The 18,254-nt window shown below is 39.6% G+C and overlaps 1 protein-coding gene across 1 annotated transcript in view; it reads left to right on the forward strand.

Annotated features, from left to right (window-relative positions):
• Positions 1–18,254, forward strand: part of LOC150079083 (ras-responsive element-binding protein 1-like) — a 348,143-nt gene that overhangs the window by 169,027 nt on the left and 160,862 nt on the right. The window contains exon 3 of the mRNA XM_090383978.1: positions 12,823–12,922. The gene's annotated coding sequence lies outside the window, so the exon portion shown is untranslated. The remainder of the gene's footprint in view (positions 1–12,822; positions 12,923–18,254) is intronic.

The raw sequence follows: 18,254 nt of genomic DNA on the forward strand, positions 1-18,254 counted from the left end.
CATGCCTATCGGCCCAAGAAGAAGACTTTATTAATCTAACGAAAGAGGAAGTGACTTGCTTGGGCTAAAATGCATGTTTCATAGAAAAAAGACCAATGCGACACCATCATCTTTTCTGATGAATTGAAATTCAACCTGCATGGCTCGGATGGGAAGCGATATGTCAGAAGACGAAAATCGGAGGCATACCATCCTGACTGCATAACACCGACTGTAAAGTTCCCTGCCGGTTCTGGGGATGCATAACAAGCAAAGGGGTGGGTCGGATTAAGTTTATTAACGGAACGATGAATGCAGAAACATACACTGCTATCTTGGAGGAGTGCCTGAAACCGGTTATTAGGGATCACCACACAAACGTCCAAAACTGCATTTTTCAACAGGACTCAGTACCTTGCCACAGCAAAATTGGTAAGTTTTATTCTATTTAGATTTAATGATGAGTTTCTCATGTCTCACAAGGCTTAAAGTACACCAAAGCTTAACTGTATTTATGATGGAAATTACACCAATGTTTTCCCTAGTTTTTCTCCCTTAAGGTGCAACATACCTCAGAAATGCTGGCATTACAGTGTTGGACTGGCTTGGCAACAGTGCAGATTTGAACCCTATTGAAAAGTTCTGGTTCATAATGTCGTCTAAAATTGCTCAGAAGAAGCCAACAAATAAGATTCACCTGCAGGAGAGCATTGAAGGGTGTGGTACCACGAAATTGAGCAACCGTATATCCAGAAGTTTATTAACTCTATACAGGAACTCCCTGACTTATGGAAATTTGACTTTACGTAAGTTTCTGCCGGTCGGTGCAAACTTAAAAAAAAATCGTGGAAACTTATTTTGCATCCAGTAGGAATAAATAGATTTATCGTGAAAATATCGTAATGTGAACCCAATAACACATTGTTTTTTTTTTTTTTTTGGTAATTCTTTCCAAGACCTCGGAAGATGAAATTTTTGTTATATAACTAAGCTATTTATCTCTCTCTAAAAGGTCATATTTATAATGGAAATTGCACTACACTTTCATCGCTATCATATGTTTCATTATAAGAATCAATTTTGAATGCCTTTGTGATATTTTTATAAAGCATATTTCTGGAGGTTGTGACCATAAAACAATAAAAACAATTTGTGCTTTCCGGTTTATTGGGCTTTTCTGTTACTGCAAGCAATTATAAGCGGGTAGTAAACAAGATGTCATTCATTTACAAAAATACTAATAACTGGAATTCTTTGGGTTTTTATGTTACGATATTATGGTGAAATGAGTTTCTCTTCAATGAAATCTTAAATAATAAAAAAAACAAATTTTCAGAAACTTCTCTTCATTCCTATTTACTATATAATATCGATATAGATATACTATAGTTTACCCATGGATTTGAAATACTTATGTAGTGTAAAGGCATTGTTTTAATTGTGTCTCATATTGTGGGTGTTATCTCGTGAAGGCACCCTCAATATGAGATACAATTAAAAAAATGCCTTTACACTACATACGGAGTTCAAATTTATGGGTAAATTTGAACTGCGTATGTAGTGTAAAGGGAGGAGACAGGCATTAACGTTAGTAAGTTTTACCTCTCGAGCATCGTTGCTAGAATCGACATCTTCAGCTGATAAGTACGCTGTTGCGGAGATTGACGGCTGTGAAGGTTTAGAAGAGGTCGCCATTCAAATTTACGGTGTATCTACATCGATATTATACAGTTAATTACCTAAACACATAAGAAATTATGCCTTGTGCGTTTCGTCTTCTAATTCCTATTTATGTATTACAATGATGAATGGAAAGCGACCAAGGGAAAGTGCAAGTGCTGGCAGTGCCAGGAAACGAAACAAAATTGATTTAGAAATGAAGATGAAAATGATTAAGAAGTAAGAAGGGACAAGGTTTGTCATCTATTGCAAGGGAATTAGGTCTTGCTGCTTGAACAGTGAATACTATTTTAAAGGATAGTGCGTGTATAAAAGAACATGTCAAAGGATCAACGCACTTAAGATCAACGGTGATCACAAAACAGTGTCAGGTGTTATATCGAAGATGGAACAGCAGTTGATAATATAGATGGAAAATCAGATTTAGAAGCGAGTGCCCTGAGTCTAATGACCATTCAAGCAAAGGCAACAAGTATTTATAAAGATATTAAGGATAAGTACAGTGAACCCCAAGTCAAGTTCGTGTCAAGCAACCGGTGGTTTAATAGGTTGAAGCATTGCGCTGATTTCCACAACATTAAAGTATGCGGTGAAGTTGCCAGTGCCGATTCTGCAGCTGCAGAGAAATTTTGTGATGTGGTGGAAAAAATTATTGATAAAGGCGGCTATTCACCGCAGCAAATTTTTAATGTTGACGAGACTGCTTTGATTTGGAAAAAAACCGGATCGAACATACATTGCCAAAATGGAAAATACAATGCCAGATTTCAAGGCGTCGAAAGATAGGGCCACACTCTTGCTTGGGGCTAATTCACTGGGAGATTATAGATTAAAACCACTGCTTGTGTGCCATTCTGGAAATCCTCGTGCATTTAAGATCATCAATAAAACCACCCTACCCGTGCATTTCAGATCCAACCAGACAACACGGATAATAATATCACTCTTTGAGGATCGGTTTAAATACTGCTTCATTCCTGAGGTTTAAAAATATCTTAAAAATTAATAAGGCCTGGGCGGAAATTACTATAAGTTGTTTAAATGTCACAGGAAAGAAAATATGACCACAGCACGTAAAAGACTTCGAAGGATTTGAAAAAGACGAATCATATCAAGAGGTTACAGATAAAATGGTAAAGATTGCAGAGCTACTTCAGTTGGAGATTGATGCCAAGGTCGTGGAGGAGTTAATGGAGGATGAAGAGAAGGAATTATGTAACGAAGAACTTATTGACTTGCAGGCAGCAACAGTGAGAGAAAATAATGCTGACGAAGCTCAAGATGAACCATATGAGGAGCCGAGACGCTTCATCACCAGGGAGATGGCAATGGCATTCCGTGAAATTGCATCGGCAATGGCGAGGTTTGAGAAGTTGGATCCTGACAGTGACGATTCTTAAAAGTAAACAGAGTGGTGAATGATATGCTTGTTTGCTACAAAGAAATCTGCGATGAAAAGAAAAAAGCCATCGTCCAGTCGTCCATTAATATGTTCTTTCGTGAGGTTGAGTGGCGACCTCTTCTAAACCTTCACAGCCGTCAATCTCCGCAACAGCGTACTTATCAGCTGAAGATGTCGATTCTAGCAACGATGCTCGAGAGGTAAAACTTACTAACGTTAATGCCTGTCTCCTCCCTTTTGTAATACGAGTGCTGCACAAGCATATGGGAAATTCTGACTTATGTAGCGTTCCGCGGAATGCAATCCTTACGTAAGTCGGGGAGTGCCTGTACTAGATCGTTGCAAGGCTGTAATTGCAGCTCGAGGAGAAATAGCAAAATATTGAGGACTTATTTTCCTGATTTACAGTACATAATACTATTATGTTAATTTGTCATTTCAGTTTGTACACGTCAATGCAATAAAATGTATGTTTGGTTGTCATGATTTCCATTTGCATGATTTCTCATATTTCCATTAATTACGCATTTTACCCTTTGGGAAGATATTTTTGTCAATTAGTTATATCAGGTGGAGGTTTTTATTGGATTTCATTCACAGAGATATATCTCATCTAACAAATGTATTTCAAATAATTCGGCAACCTTGATGCAGCGCAAACACATTATTTGCAAATTGCGCAAGGGAAGCAGTTTTTTTGTCCACCTCTGTGCTTGTTAGGCTGTGTTATTTAGTCGGTGTTGACTAGACTTTATGAAGCCTATTTTTGGGGAGCTTGTTGTGGAATGTTGGAATAAATAGCCTATAAAGGTGACCGAGGCTGGCAATTTGGTAATATTCAGGAAAAATTGGATGGGCACTTTCTAATAATGGAAGTAATATGCAAGTTTTTATTTTTTATCCTTTTTTCAGTACGTGAAGAATAAGTTCCATTCGTTCAACAGACTAATAATAATTCACTCACCAGATTAATTAGCATTGCAGTGCGATTTGCATGTTTGTATCCTCCATATTAACATTAACATTAACATTAGTAGAGGCATTTGATGCACGAAAGCAAGCTTATGCAGCATCAGCCAAAAAAAATAAATAAATAAATAATAAATAAATAAAAAATAACCACTTCAACTTCACCTCTCTGTTCGTTCGAAATACCTGTCCAGCTGAGCCTTAAACTTATTTAGGCTATCAACTTCCACGACAAGGAATGGAAGTCCATTCCACCAACCAACCACCCGCTGGCTAAAGGCAAATTTCCACAAGTGTATCCTACGTCTGTCTTTCCTCAATTTGAATTTATGCCCTCTCAGGTGATTATTCTGAGCAAGAGGAAGAATCCCATCAGCATTGAGCATGTTCAAACCATTCAAGGCTTTATACACCTCTATCAGATCACCTCGCTGGTGTGTAGTCTCCACACACTGTAATTTGCAAATCTTAAGCCTTTCTTCGTAAGAGCACCCCTTTGTTCCATTCACTAATCTTGTTGCCCTTCTCTGTATTCATTCCAGCAGCTCTACATCCTTCTTGAAATGAGGCCTCCAGGCCTGTATACAGTACTCAACGTGTGGCCTGACCATTGCCTTATACAAGGGAATAATCACCTCCTTATCCCTGCTAGAAAAATTCCTATATATTATTGACAATACACCATGAGCTACTCTTCCAGCCCATCTGCACTGCTCAGAGAACTTCATATCTGCCTGCACAACCACCCCCAAGGTCCCTTTCATTCTCTACCACTGTCAATGTAGTACCACAGAGTTGATACGTTGCTCTGGGGTTGCTGTTTCCTATATGTAGTACTTTACATTTGTCAATGTTAAACTTCATTTGCCACCTCTCAGCCCATCTGCTCAACCTTTCCAGATCCTGCTGCAGCAGCATAGTGTCAGTAGTGTCCTTGACAACCGTGCCAACCTTCGTATCGTCTGCAAACTTGGACATTAAGCCCGATATACCATCATCAATATCATTTATAAATACAGAAAACAATAATGGACCCAATACTGAACCCTGAGGGACTCCACTAATAACATTAGTCCACGATGAGCAGTGTCCATTGATTACCACTCTCTGTCTTCTCCCCCTCAACCACCCCTTTATCCATAGCAGCAATTTGCCTCCAATGCCACACTGCTCCAATTTTTGCAGCAGTCTTCCATGTGCAACAGTATCAAAAGCCTTTCTAAGATCCAAGTATATAATATCAAAGTTATTACCTGCATCCAGTTCTTTTGTGACTGCATCATAGTATCCAATCAAATTGGTGAGGCAAGACTTCCCATTAACAAAACCATGCTGCGTCCGAGCTATAACTGAAGTCTTGTCTAGATGATCCTGCAGTGCTTCTTTAACCAGTGCCTCCATTAATTTTCCGGGAACAGAAGTTAAACTCACAGGTCTATAATTACTTGTGTCAGCCTTTGATCCTCCCTTGTGAATTGGGGTCACATTTGCACATCTCCAGTCGGTGGGTACCGCCCCTGAGTCCAAAGATGTTCTCATAATTATGGGCTTCCTTGGACTCAGGGGCGGTACCCACCGACTCAGGCAACGAGTTGTCCCCTGATTTCCTTACACTCTTTGCATCGCGCACAGAAAAAGACATCCCCCATGGCTGTATCATGTCCCCTACCTGACTGTTCCACAAACATCAAGCAAGTAGTGCATTTTAGAAGGCTGTGATTCAGAGGGCAACTGCCCCCCTCAGTTCTCCCCTGAGCCACAGCACTCCCATTAGCTTGAGCCTTTTGCTTTGCTGCTCTGGTCTGAGTCATAATTTCAATTTAATATCAATAAAATTTCAATTTCAGTACAAAATTAAAACCCTAAACTTGTATCCCAACACAGTTATAACGCTATATTTATGTTTCAGTATCGAGTGTTATCTATGAAATCCCTTTATATAACCTTCACTATCAAGTTAAGTATTAATTATTTATTTTTACTAATTATTTATGTTAAGTAACCTACGTCGTTATATGTATAGTTAAAAGTACAATTTAATTGAAAATGAAGTTTAACAAGATTAATAGATTTTACTGATTAATTGACAATATTATGTACTATACTATACTATATTAAGCTTATGCTATCTAGTTCAAGATATTTTGTATCGCGTAACAACGGCAAATTACGAACGGTAAACACGTGGATTTGATACCCTTACCGGTACTAAGTAATACCTACAAAATCTGTATCTAAGTTACTTTAAACTAAGTATCGTAAATAGGAATATAAAGCTACTCTAGAAAATAAGTTAATATGCCAATATAAGCTAATAAAACAGAAAATAAATCAGAAAAAAACTTCTCTGTTCCAGGAGCGGCAAAAAGTTACGTCCGCACAGGAAACCACTCTTGGGTTTTTCTTCCCTATTTGCAATACTTTGCATTTCATAACATTAAGCTTTAGCTGCCATTTTGGACTGTACTGAATTGTTATGAATGCAATAAAATATATGTTTGGTTGTCATGATTTCCAATTGCATGATTTCTCATATTTTCTTTTGAAGCAGGATAGCCTGGTTCTGATCGATTAAAGGTTGGAGGGTGGTTAATCACTCTTAACTTTTTAAATTACCAGCATACTCTGACGGCTCCCTCTGTATTCCCTCATTTTAGGAAGGAAAAAAACAAGAGAGGTCTGAGCAGTAATCCCTCAGGGCAGGACCGTATTATTTAATAAGGCACTCTAGGGACTGGGCCTAGAGCCAATGAAAGAAAAGTTTGATACAATAAAAACTGCATCAAAGACCTCTTCTTTATATTAAGGTTCAGTATGCTGAGATTATATGCTTTTACTGTAATTATATGCTTGAAATTGCTTTTGTTGAACTAAGAAATACTATTCTAGGTTTAGGCCCAAATGGATGTTAGATGAACAAATGAGACTCTTGGCAGAGAAGAAAAATGCATGGGATGCATATAAAGAAATCGACACAGAAGCCTATGGTAGATATAATCTAGTCTGTAATCAATTCACATAGGATGTTAGGCAAGCAAAGGCAGCTTATGAGAAATCTTTGACAAAGGATTCAAAGAAAAACAGCAACTCTAAAAGGAAGGGGATGAATCAGTTCACTTTATATCAGTGGGTTGACTGTAGATGATCATTCTCATATACCAAACTAAATGAGTACAGTAATACCCCGAAGTTACGCGATTGGTGGGTCCAACGAAAATCGCTTCAGTCGAATTTGCGTAAGTCGGGGTACAACTTTGCATATAAATTTTGTTTAATTGGGACCAAGGACTAACAAAAACACTAGTTTAGAAGAAAAATATTTAATAAAATTGCAGTTATTTATATTTATTAATACAAAATATGTATTAAAAAAATAAATTAGTTACGTAAAAAAGTTATTTCGATGTCGATGGCTTCATAAAATCTAACAAATTCGTCTGACGACACAGCGCCTTCTTTTTTTCACGCAGAATTTGTTCGTAGCAAGCTAATAATTTTTTTATTCCTTGCTTTGTAGCTATAATGCGTTCTTCGTTGGAGTCTATGTGTTCTAAAATTTCTAAGCCCTTTTCAATTGAGCTGAGACCTTCTGTCAAACTTGCAATTGTCATGTGCTTTTCTGGTGGAACTGGGTCTGAAGTGTCGGATACTTCAGTGACGTTTTGCTCACGCATCTCTATGAGCTCATTCATTGTCAGCTCCTGACTATGTGAATCCAACAACTCGTTGACATCACCACCACTGACTTCCAAATCTACTGTAATTGCCTGGCAAGATTACAACTTCTTCTATCACATGAGCAACATGATCAGTTTCTGGCGTTGTTTTAGTCTCGTTTTTGAAAAAAAATGGACAAAGTTTCTTCCAGACACCATTCAATGTTTTTTTATGAATTTCATTCCAAGATTCTTCAATGATTCTTATGGGATCTAAAACATTGAATTGTTTCCAAAAGTCTTTAACAGATATCTCACTATTTTGTCTCATAGCTTCATTCAGACGTGCAAACGAATGCCTCGTGTAGTAAGCCTTGAATGTTTTGATGACTCCCTGGTCCATCGGTTGAAGCAAGCTCGTTGTGTTTGGAGGCAAAAACACAACTTTCACACGTGGGTCGAAATTAATTAGAGTGGCAGGAGGATGACCGGGTGCATTGTCAATAAGAAGCATCACTTTAAATGGAATCTGTTTAGACTTGCAATAACGTTCGACTTCGGGTATGAAGTGGTGACCAAACCAGTCCTCAAAAACGGAAACTGTCACCCAAGCTTTATGATTTGACTTCCAAATCACTGGTAAGCTAATTTTAGATATACACCAAATGAAAAAATCAAGAACCGCGTAACTCCGAGTTTGTGTAAGTCGGGGTATTACTGTATTTAGTTTAGGCACCTGGGGCGGATGAAATCTAACCAGTTATATTAAAAAGGAAGTAAGCAAACCTTTAGCCATAATTATGAGAGTGTCTTGGGACTCAGGGGATGTCACTGCGGACTGGAGATGTACAAATGTGTCTCTTCACAAAGGGGAATACAAATAATTACAGACCTGTTAATTTGACTTTATGTTCCAGGGAAAATAATAAGGTCACTGATTAAAGAAGCATAGCAGGATCATCTAGACAAGACGGCAGTAATAATTCATACACAGCATGAGTTTGTTAAGGGAAACTCTTGTCTGATCAATTTGATTGGATATTATGATGTGGTCACAAAGGAACTGGATAAAAAAAATAATAGATTTATTTTCATTCCCAGATATTGACTGGAATTTGGGGGCTGGTTACTCACACACTAGCAGGGCTTTTGTGGATTTATTGGATGATTGTTTTCTACATCAGCATGTTCGGGAGGCAACTAGAGGGAGTAATACTCTTGATTTGATTATCAGCAGTGATTCTTCATGCATTAAGAATCTGCAGATAAATGAACCACTAGGTGGCAGTGATCACAGTGTGCTGAAGTGGGATTTACTCAAAGAGGTAACTACCATTAGGGGTAAAGGGAAGGGTTATTGCTTCCGTAAAGGCGACTACGATGGACCGAGACAGTATTTAAATTCTATACAGTGGGACCAACTGATGATGTTACCAACAGCAAATTCAAAATGGGAAGCATTCAAAGAACTTATCTTGGAAGCTACTAGGCTTTACATACCAACTAAGAAATATTGTTCAAGGTTTAGGCCAAAATGGATGTCAGATGAAATAATGAGGCATATGGCAGAAAAGAAAAATGCATGGGATACATACAAATTAACACATGACACAGAAGCCTATGATAGATACAAGTTGATATGCAACCAAGTTACAAAGGAGGTTAGGCAGGCGAAGGCAGATTACGAGAAATCCTTGGCAAGGGGTGCAAAGAAAAACAGCAAAGAGTTCTTTACTTATGTAAACTTTAGAAGGAAGGGGATGAATCAGATTGGTCCACTTGATATTGATGGGTCAACTGTTGATGATCCTGCTCAGTTAGCTAACAAACTAAATGAATATTTTGCATCGACATTCACACATGAGGAGTTATTCAGCGAGGGGAATGCCAGAGGTGTATTCAACTCTAGCAGTAAGCTACAGAATCTTGAAATAACTGGGAGTAAAGTGTAGGAGAAACTGTTGAAGATAAACACAAGAAAGGCACCCGGGGTGGATGGGATCTATCCAGTTATATTAAAGGAGGCAGCAAAGGAAGTAAGCAAACCCTTAGCCATAATTATGAGAGCTTCCTTGGATTCAGGGGAGGTACCCATAGACTGGAAATGTGCAAATGTGATCCCAATTCACAAAGGAGGATCAAAGGCTGACACAAGTAATTATAGACCTGTGAGTTTAACTTCTGTTCCAGGAAAATTAATGGAGGCACTGGTTAAAGAAGCACTGCAGGATCATTTAGACAAGACTTCAGTTATAGCTCAGACACAGCATGGTTTTGTTAAGGGGAAGTCTTGTCTGACCAACTTGATTGGATACTATGATGCAGTCACAAAAGAACTGGATGCAGGGAATAACTTTGATATTATATACTTGGATCTTAGAAAGGCTTTTGATACTGTTGCACATGGAAGACTGCTACACAAATTGGAGCCGTGTGGCATTGGAGGCAAATTGCTGCTATGGATAAAGGGGTGGTTGAGGGGGAGAAGACAGAGAGTGGTAATCAATGGACACTGCTCATCGTGGACTGATGTTATTAGTGGAGTCCCTCAGGGCTCAGTGTTGGGTCCATTATTGTTTTCTGTATTTATAAATGATATTGATGATGGTATATCGGGCTTAATGTCCAAGTTTGCAGACGATACAAAGGTTGGCAGGGTTGTCAAGGACACTACTCACACTATGCTGCTGCAACAGGATCTGGAAAGGTTGAGCAGATGGGCTGAGAGGTGGCAAATGAAGATTAACATTGACAAATGTAAAGTACTACACATGGGAAACAGCAACCCCAGAGCAACGTATCAACTCTGTGGTACTACACTGACAGTGGTAGAGAATGAAAGGGACTTGGAGGTGGTTGTGCAGGCAGATATGAAGTTCTCTGAGCAGTGCAGACAGGCTGCAAGAGTAGCTCATGGACTATTGTCAATGATATACAGGAATTTTTCCAGCAAGGATAAGGAGGTGATTATTCCCTTGTATAAGGCGATGGTCAGGCCACACCTAGAGTACTGTATACAGGTCTGGAGGCCTCATTTCAAGAAGGATGTAGAGCTGCTGGAACGAGTACAGAGAAGGGCAACAAGATTAGTGAATGGAACAAAGGGGTGCTCTTACGAAGAAAGGCTTAAGTTTTGCAAATTACAGTGTCTGGAGACTAGGCACCAGCGAGGTGATCTGATAGAGGTGTATAAAGCCTTGAATGGTTTAAGCATGCTCAATGCTGATGGGATTCTTCCTCTAGCTCAGAAAAATCACCTGAGAGGGCATAAATTCCAATTGAGGAAAGACAGATGTAGGATAGACGTGCGGAAATTTGCCTTTAGCCAGCGGGTGGTTGGTTGGTGGAACAGACTTCCATCCCTTGTGGTGGAGGTTGATAGCCTAAATAAGTTTAAGGCTCAGCTGGACAGGTATTTTGAACGAACAGAGGGGTGAAGTGGAAGTGGGTTTTTTTTTTTTTTTTGGCTGATGCTGCATAAGCTTGCTTTCTTGCATCAAATGCCTCTACTAATGCTAATGCTAATAATTTTGATATCTTATACTTGGATTTCAGGAAACCTTTTGATACTGTTGGAAACTATTGTACAAATTGAAGTAGATGGCATTAAGGACAAGTTGCGACAATGGATAAAAGGGTGGTTGAATGGGAGAAGACAGAGTGATAATCAGTGGATACTGCTCTTCGTGGACTAATGTTATTAGTGGTTTCTCCCTGGTTTCGGTGTTGGGCCCATTGTTGTTTTGTATATTTATCAAAGATATTAATGAAGGTATATCGATCTTAATGTCAAAATTTGCAGATGAGAGGTTGGCAGGGTTGTTAATAACAACCCTGCCAACCAACCCTGTCATACAGTAATGACAGTATGTTGCTGCAACAGGATCAGTTGTGCAGATGGGCTGAGAAGTGGCAACTGAAGTTTAACCTTCACAAATGCAAAGTACTGCAGTGGGCAGCAGAGAAATTTAATCCCAGAGAAATTTACAAACTGAGTGGTGTTACACTTAGGGTAGTAGTGGAGAATGAAAAATACCAGGGGGGGGTTAATTGTGCAGTCAGATATGAAGTTTTCTGATCAGTGCAGACAGGCTGCCAGAGTAGGTCATGGGTTCTGCTCAATAATATACAGGAATTTTGCTAGCAGAGATAAGGAGGTGATTATTCCCTTGTATAAGGCAATTGTCAGGCCACACGTTGAGTACTGCATAAAGGTCTGGAAGTCTCGTTTTAGGAAGGATGAGAGTTGCCAGAACGAGTACAGAGAAGGGCAACAAGACTGTGAGGGGAACAAAGGGGCGCTCTTACGAAGAAAGGCTTAAGTTCTGAAAATTGCAGCGTCTGAAGACTAGGCACTTGTGATGTGATCTGATTGAGGTGTATAAGACTGAATGGATTGAGCAGGCTCAATGCTGATGGGACTCTCCCTCTTGCTGAGCCGGGTGGGTAAAGTGCCTGCCTGGCAACCCAAAGGTAACAGGTTCAAATACTGCCTCGGGCTTGGATCAGAGTACTGCAAAAAAAAAATCTTGGGAGGTGCATTATGGCCATAGAAGCCAATGCACCAACAACTAACTAAAACAAACAAACAAACCCTCTTGCTGATTACAAACCTGAGGGGGCATAAACTGAAATTGAGGAAATACGGTTTTTGAGTAGGTGTGCGGAAATTTGGCTTTAGCCAGCGGGTAATTGATTGCTGGAACAAACTTCCATCTGTTGTCGTGGAAGTTGATAGCTTAAATAAATTGAAGGAAGAAGCGGACAAACTTTTGGAGCAAATGGATGGGTGAAATGGGAAGTTTTTTTTTTTTTTTTCTGCTGTTGCTGTATAAGCTTGCTTTCTTGTATCATATGCCTCTACTAATGCTAAATTCCTTCAGCATATAACAATGATTACCGTTAAAACGTGCACTTGTAAGGTATTAAATTGCCACGACCACTTTAAAATAGTAATTGTTTGTAAAAACAAAAGATAACTTTATAATCAGCATAGGGATCAAATCCTTTTATAAGTGCTGTTACATACTAGCACTCCCATATGATATTTTGTGGGATTAATTATTGTTTGATTACCTCCTTTTACTGCCAAGTGTACCACTTATATGAAAAAGCCTTTTCTTTTTTTTTTTTTAGATGTTACTGCACTTCGACCTCTGACTGCTCAGAAGTTCCATTTCGAGAGGTGACACATAAAGACCATAAGAGAGTGTCTCACTTCAAGTACAACTCGTAGGTAATAATTAAAATTTGTGTCATATCCCAAAATATATTATGTTGATATATACTTATTAATCTCATTTTTCATTAATCTTATTCCTGTCTAACATCGGTGCCGGCGAAAATCCTGACAGCCAAAAATCTCGACAACCAAAATCCTGATATACCGATTGTATTAAAAAAAAAAAAACAAAGTTAGAGTCTGTATCTGAGAAACTGTTTTTGCAATAAAAAATGTTTTTCATGTAACCACCAAAACGGCCACTAAAAACATAAAAAATTTTATTTGAATACATGGAACCTATACATTGCAATTATGAAAACAGCATATTATAACGTTAATATTTTATGTCATATTAATGAATAAACAACACACAGTTTTATATATATATACACACGCACACACACACACACAGTACTGCCATAAATACTGTCACATATGTGACTGCATGTAGCCACAAAATAAAAAGACACAGAAACTCAAAACTCTGCGAGTTTATTCTTGAACACCCAACAAATGAATCAACAGAACATTCATTCAAAATGCCCCCGCCTTGTTTTTTACACAAGCTCTCAAACGTTCGGCCATTCATCAATAGAAGGATGCATATTATCTTAGCATTTCAATCCTAAAGACCTGTTGCTCAAACACCCTATACAAATTCCAAAATTCAACTTGAAACATTACCAATTAAATGCAGTATAATAAAGTAAAATTAATTAAGTTGTTTTTATTTATTGATCATATTTTAAAACTGTTTGTTTTTGTAACAGAAAACATTATCTTCATATTGAGAGAGGTATTTGTCGTTAAAAGTTTTCTTATTTTTTATATTCTTTCTACAAAATTAATCTAATAAGGTAAATTTTTACTTACTAAAAAACTAATAAATATATAGAATTATATTCATATATTTTTACAATATAGTAGATACTGTCGGGATTTTGAGCCACACCCGTCTAACCTCTCCGTTACTGTGCTCAGCCGACACTGTAAAGATTCTTTCATCTGTCATACTATTAATTAAAAGGGCTACTTATTGGTACACATACAGAGCCGCCTTAGCTGAGTCATCATCTGAAAGGGTACATAAGAACACGTACTTTGAGTGACCGGTTTCAAGCCTGTGACTGCTATATACGGTGCTGTTTCTTGTGAACTCCTCTGACTGTGTGGTCGATCTGAAAAAATAAACAAAAAATTTATTTTTTACTACCTGCCTGTAGCTCTTATCACAAGTGTTGCTATTAAAATAATAGCAAAACCTCTGATAAGAGCTACAGGTATGCACTAATACGGTGTTTGCCACCCTTTGCTTTTAAAACAGCTTGTATTCTTCTTCGAATAGATCAGATAAATCTTGAATTGTCTTAAGAAGAATATTGAACCATTCTTCATGGAGGAACGTTTCAAGTTCCTTTGGCGATGAAGAAGGAGGAAGTATGCTTCTCATTCTCCTCTCGAGGGCGCCTCCTTAGCCAGGTGGGAAGGAGTAGCAGTGCGTAGCACACACGTTTTGATTAGATTGGGGTTCGAGCCCATCACCACCAAATACGGAGGATGCGGAAAGGTCAGGGAATGACCACCACATATACCCGGAGCAATATGGCGTTAGTTGCTAATGCTCCTAAAAACCAAAAATAACTAACTAACTAACTAACTAACTAATTCTCCTCTCAAAATATGCTCACAGTGGCGCAATAACGTTTAAGTCTGCTGATTGTCCGGCCATGTGAGATGCAGAGCCTCAGTTTCATGCTCCTCAAATCAAGATTGGGAACATCTGGCTGGGTGTATTGGAGCATTATCATCTTGAAACATGGCATCATTTGTGAGAAATAATGTTTGAACCTGTCCACTCAGAACATCAAGGTAATCAGTGGCAGTAATTCGCCCATTCAGGGTGATGATAAAGAGCTAAAAATATTACTGCCCAAACCGTTGTTGATCTTCTCCCTGTGTGACGGTTGGCACAAGACAGTCAGGATAATGTGCTTCCTTTGGCATTCGCCAAATGTAAACTCTCCCTGATGTTGAAAAAAAGAGTGAACGATATTTCGTCTGAAAATATGATGTTTTAAGTCATCAATTGGCCAGTTTTTATGCTCTTCACACCATTGGATCCTTTTTCTAGCATTAACATCGGCAATAGCGGCTCAGTCATATTTGTTTTCTGAAGTCCTCACCGAACTGTTTGGTTAAAAACTGGATTGCTGAGACTAACTTTTAAGTTCTGCCGTTGTTTTTGAGGCAGCAGTTTTATGTTTACAGTGTCCGGCGGTTTCTTTCAGTCAGCTTCGATTTTCTGCTATAACTCTTCCTCTAAGATTTTGTTTTTCTATACTTGTTGGTGATATCATTTTACAGTTGCTCTGGATACATTAAACAAATCAGCAGTTTTAGTCAGCAATGTCCCTGCTAAATGTGCACCAATAAATTGACCTCTTTGAAATTCAGACAGGTCAGTCATTTTCTTCATGCATCTTTTTATATCATGTCTAAATAAACATCAGCTTTTATCGTCTTTTCTTCTCTGCGCTACTTGTAAGAAACAAAAGGAAAAAAAAAAATCATCATTGTTGCATAAATACAGCCATTACAAAAACGACTCTTTTCATATCAGGTGTTTCCCTTATTTTGTCCATCCTTGTATATGTGACATATTGTAATTTCCTTTATTTTATATCTCTTCTGGCTACAGGCAAATTTTAGGATATGTCTGTATATCCTAACTAACTTATATATATACAGGGTGATTCACTACCAGTGCGACAAACTTGCAGGAGGTGTAGGGGGCACAAAGACGAATCAGAATCACATAGCATTGCAGGGTCCGAAATGCCTTCGTCATGTGGTAGAGGTCGTTGAACAGGAGGTCGCGTGAACAGCGATCCCGCTGGAAGTCAGCATTTGCGAACCGTTTCTGTTGAAAAAACCAGGTAGCAAAAGTCCTGCAGGCTCCAATGATTGGATGCGTTGCAGATGGTATGAACTCATTTGGTTTGTTGACAGTATCCTCCAACGATTGGGAAATACCCAATCGTTGGCCTATCGCTCAAGTACTCGTACTCGTACTCAGATTGCCTTCTGCAAGACGTAGGACATTCTCCTCATTGTCTGGCGTCTTCATCGTTCGCTCTCGATTCATGGTACCTCTCGTGAAACAACCAGTCTCACGTAACCTTCTGTGCACACGTGCGAAAAACGTATGATGAGGAGCACGCCTGTGCGGGAAATGTTCCTGGTACAAGTGCCGCTCTGCACTTGTTCCTGGTACAAGTGCAGAGCGGCGCACCCGTTACAGTCCGCAGCTCCATAAGCGAGGTGCATGTCGGCCAGTTCAACATTTGAATACTCGTCAATCCTACTGCCTCGGCAACTGGTTCGCAAATTCTGACTTCCAGCGGGATCGCTGTTCATGCGACCTCCTGTTCAACGTCCTCTACCGCATGACGAAGGCGTTTTGGACCCTGCAGTGCTATGTGATTCCGATTCGTCTCTGTGCCCCCCTACACCTCCTGCAAGTTTGTCGCACTGGTAGTGAATCACCCTGTATATATATATATATATATTATTATTATTAATATGTTTTTATTAATATGTTGAATAAAGTATGCATAAATGGATGTGAAAGTTACACAAAGTGCCAGTAACTAGAAGGCTGAGGAAAGTAGAAAAAGAAATGTGCATAGTGTTGGGGGAACGGCGCCTCCGGTGGTTTCCCACATCTGCGCCATATAAACTCTGTGGAGACAAACAGTATCACTGTGAAAGCCAGAAAAATTTTTTGTGTTGTAAATGGAGTATTGTACTGGGTTCTGTTGGGTGTCCTGGCTTTTGGCCGCAGGGCCTCTGGTTGGACCCCACGTTGCCCGTACACACCACTAGGATATAGCCAGGCTGCCCATAATTCTCTGGCTAGTCTCCTCCAGGTCGCCTGAGCTTCCTGGAAAGAGACCAAGTAAAAAAAAAGAAAAAATAGGGTACAGGGAGTACAGGATGTACCGGAGAGGGTAAAGGAAAGGAGGTATAGACAGAGCGACGGAGGATGTAAGGGAAGGCCTCCTCCGCAGTTTGAGTGGGAATTCTCCCACCTAAGTGGAAGTGGAAGAAGAGGGCCCTCGAGAGGGTGGGAAGACAATCATGTATCAAGAGAGACACGGATGAAACAATTAAAGCGACCTGAATGTCAAGTTCAGTAACTAGAAGTGGTCACCATCTAGGTGAAGATGTTCAGTATATGAGAAAAGGGTGTTGATCAATGTGCATCAGTTCCAGGACATTATACCATGATCTTCTTCTGGTGAAGAGATCATGGGTGAAGGCAGAGAAAGCATGGTACTGGTCTTCCTCATTGATCAGAAAATATTCATTTCCTCGAGGCAAGGCATGTATTTTTGATATGAGCAACGTTCGCAGGTCCTCGTAGAGCGGGCAAACATGGAATAGGTGATCCTAGTCTTCGTTTTCACCACAATGACAGCGAGGGTCATCCACGATGTTCATAGAGGCAAGTTTGTGATTTATGGATCCATGGCCTGTAATCAGGAAAGTGGTATATAACGCTGGGCTGTACCGTGCTGGAGCTTTAGGGTAGATCTGGGCTATTTCAGGTAAGAATTTTTAGTGATGGAACCTTTGGGGGTGGTATTCCATCTGTTTTGCCAGACGTTAAGAAGGTAGACTGCAAGGCGCTTTTTTCTTCTTTGATGGTGTTTGCTGGGTTTGTAGTGAAATCCAAGATGGTGGTAGGGAGTCCCTTTGTGAGCCGGTAGTGCACGCCTTTGCAAATTATCTGCAGGTCCAGAGGGAGAATTCCTGCCAAGACTTGGAGCGCTGGGTTACTTACTGTGCAGCAGGCATGGGTGATAGTGAGAAGGATATTACGCTGGATGGAGGTGAGCTTCCTTTGGTTACGAACAATGAGTGCACAGTGATACCAGACACCTGCACAGTAGGTTATAGTGGGAATAAATACAGCTTTGTATAGCATTTGCAGTGAGTGGCGATTTAGGCCCCAGTTAGACCTGCTGATCCTCACTACCATTGCCGTGTAGTTCCTGACTTTGCGATGAAGGTGGTCTATATGCGGGTAAAACGTGAGTTTGGGGTCGAGAATTACCCCAAGGTACTTCATCTCAGTTGTCAGTTTGATGGTTCTACCAGCAATTTTAATCTGCGGCGGCCTGTTTATTTGAAGGGTTCCTCTGAGTAGAATTGAAGTAGTTTTCTCAGGGGATATATGGAGTTTATGGAGGCTGGCCCATTCTTATAGCTTTGTAAGAGCTCCGTTGGCTGTTGTTTCCAGGGAAGCTCTGGAGTTTCCAGTGACTGTCAGTATCAAGTC

The sequence above is a fragment of the Mastigoproctus giganteus genome, chromosome 10 (genome assembly GCF_048544385.1).
Source record: "Mastigoproctus giganteus isolate SK-2022 chromosome 10, ASM4854438v1, whole genome shotgun sequence".
NCBI classification, from domain to species: domain Eukaryota; kingdom Metazoa; phylum Arthropoda; class Arachnida; order Uropygi; family Thelyphonidae; genus Mastigoproctus; species Mastigoproctus giganteus.